The sequence below is a fragment of the Durio zibethinus genome, unplaced genomic scaffold (assembly GCF_047325235.1).
Source record: "Durio zibethinus cultivar Kanyao isolate XHJ-2024 unplaced genomic scaffold, ASM4732523v1 HiC_scaffold_3, whole genome shotgun sequence".
Classification (NCBI taxonomy): domain Eukaryota; kingdom Viridiplantae; phylum Streptophyta; class Magnoliopsida; order Malvales; family Malvaceae; genus Durio; species Durio zibethinus.
The window spans coordinates 352,454-354,962 of NW_028323044.1; positions in this window are offsets into that span (position 1 = coordinate 352,454).

Consider the following 2,509-nt stretch of genomic DNA (forward strand, 5'->3'; position numbering starts at 1 on the left):
TCGAGGCAACCGCCCGCACCAGGGCCCAGCGTGTGCCGATGGTGGTCGAGGCAACCGCCAGCACCAGGGCCCAGCGTGTGCCGATGGTGGTCGAGGCAACCGCCCGCACCAAGGCTGAGCGTGTGCCGATGGTGGTCGAGGCAAGCGCCCGCACCAGGGCCCAACGTGTGCCGATGGTGGTCGAGGCAAGCGCCCTCACCAAGGTCGAGCGTGTGCCGATGGTGGTCGAGGCAACCGCCCGCACCAGGGCCCAGCGTGTGCCGATGGTGGTCGAGGCAAGCGCCCGCACCAGGGCCGAGCGTGTGCCGATGGTGGTCGAGGCAAGCGCCCGCACCAGGGCCCAGCGTGTGCCGATGGTGGTCGAGGCAAGCGCCCTCACCAAGGCCGAGCGTGTGCCGATGGTGGTCGAGGCAACCGGCCGCACCAAGGGCCGGCGTGTGCCGATGGTGTTCGAGGCAACCGCCCGCACCAGGGCCCAGCGTGTGCCGATGGTGGTCGAGCCAGGAGCCCGCACCAAGGGCCGACTTGTGCCGATGGTGTTCGGGGCAACCGCCCGCACCAGGGCCCTGCGTGTGCCGATGGTGCTGGGGGCAACCGCCCGCACCAGGGCCCAGCGTGTGCCGATGGTGCTGGGGGCAAGCGCCCGCACCAGGGCCCAGCGTGTGCCGATGGTGGTCGAGGCAAGCGCCCGCACCAGTGCCCAGCGTGTGCCGATGGTGGTCGAGGCAAGCGCCCGCACCAGGGCCCAGCGTGTGCCGATGGTGCTGGGGGCAAGCGCCCGCCCCAGGGCCCAGCGTGTGTCGATGGTTATCGGGGCAACCGGCCGCACCAGGGCCCAGGGTCTGCCGATGGTGCTCGAGGCAACCGCCCGCACCAAGGCTCAGCATGTGCCGATTGTGATCGAGGCAACAACCCACACCAGGGCCCAGCTTGTGCCGATGGCGGTCGAGGCAAGTGCCCGTACCGAAGGGCAGCCTATGCCGATGATGGTCGATGCATGTGCCATCACCATGCGTCATCATGTGCCATTGATGGTCGAGGCCTTGGCCGAAGTTCGATTTTGAGCCACGGTGCCCATGCTTGGCTCCAGCATGTGCTGGTGCCGCATTTTTTTCACTCGGGACAGCATCGCCGGAGCATCGCCGGAGTACCGCCGGAGAACCTGACCGGCGGCATTGGGGTTCCGGCGATTGGGAGGGGGGCCGGGGGGGTGTGCGCACATGATGTGCGATGGGTGCTGGTACTTGGCCTTGTGTTGGCCCCCTATCCCTCATCAAACCTCTGAGAATTCACACCCCCTTAAAGAGCATTTGAGATTTTACAGGTTTGCTACCAGTAGCCGTTAAAGTGTCTGAAATGGGGACACTTTTTTCAAACGGTCACAAAATCTTCTCTACTTCGAGTTTTTAGCTGAATTTTTTTGTGCATGCCAACAAAAATATAAGGATCATGCCTACAAAATTTGGGGCCAAAAATCCTTATAAAAAAATTTTAAAAAATCCCGAACCGCAAAAAGTTTCAAAAATCATGAAAAATAGAAAACGAGTCATCTTCCAACGAAACTTCACGTGAAGGCTTAGGGGACCATTGTATGAATTTACAAGCCATAAAAATGGCATTGGCACGGCAGAAATTTGAAGATGTGCCTAAACCCACCAGGGCCCAGCGTGTGCCGATGGTGCTCGAGGCAACCGCCCGCACCAGGGCCCAGCGTGTGCCGATGGTGCTCGAGGCAAGCGCCCGCACCAGGGCCCAGCGTGTGCCGACGGTGGTCGAGGCAACCGCCCGCACCAGGGCCGATAGTGTGCCGATGGTGCTCGAGGCAACCTGTCGCACCAGGGCCCAGCGTGTGCCGATGGTGATCGAGGCAACCTGCCGCACCAGGGCCCAGCGTGTGCCGATGCTGGTCGAGGCAAGCGCCCGCACCAGCGCCCAGCGTGTGCCGATGGTGCTCGAGGCAACCGACCGCACCAGGGCCCAGCGTGTGCCGATGGTGCTCGAGGCAACCTGCCGCACCAGGGCCCAGCGTGTGCCGATGGCGCTCGAGGCAAGCTCCCGCACCAGGGCCCAGCGTGTGCCGATGGTGCTCGAGGCAACCTGCCGCACCAGGGCCCAGCGTGTGCCGATGGTGCTCGAGGCAACCTGCCGCACCAGGGCCCAGCGTGTGCGGATGGTGCTCGAGGCAAGCGCCCGCACCAGGGCCCAGCGTGTGCCGATGGTGGTCGAGGCAACCGCCCGCACCAGGGCCCAGCGTGTGCCGATGGTGGTCGAGGCAACCTGCCGCACCAGGGCCCAGCGTGTGCCGATGGTGCTCGAGGCAACCTGCCGCACCAGGGCCCAGCGTGTGCCGATGGTGCTCGAGGCAACCGACCGCACCAGGGCCCAGCGTGTGCCGATGGTGGTCGAGGCAACCGCCCGCACCAGGGCCCAGCGTGTGCCGATGGTGGTCGAGGCTGCCGATGATGGTCGAGGCAACCTGCCGCACCAGGGCCCAGCGTGTGCCGATGGT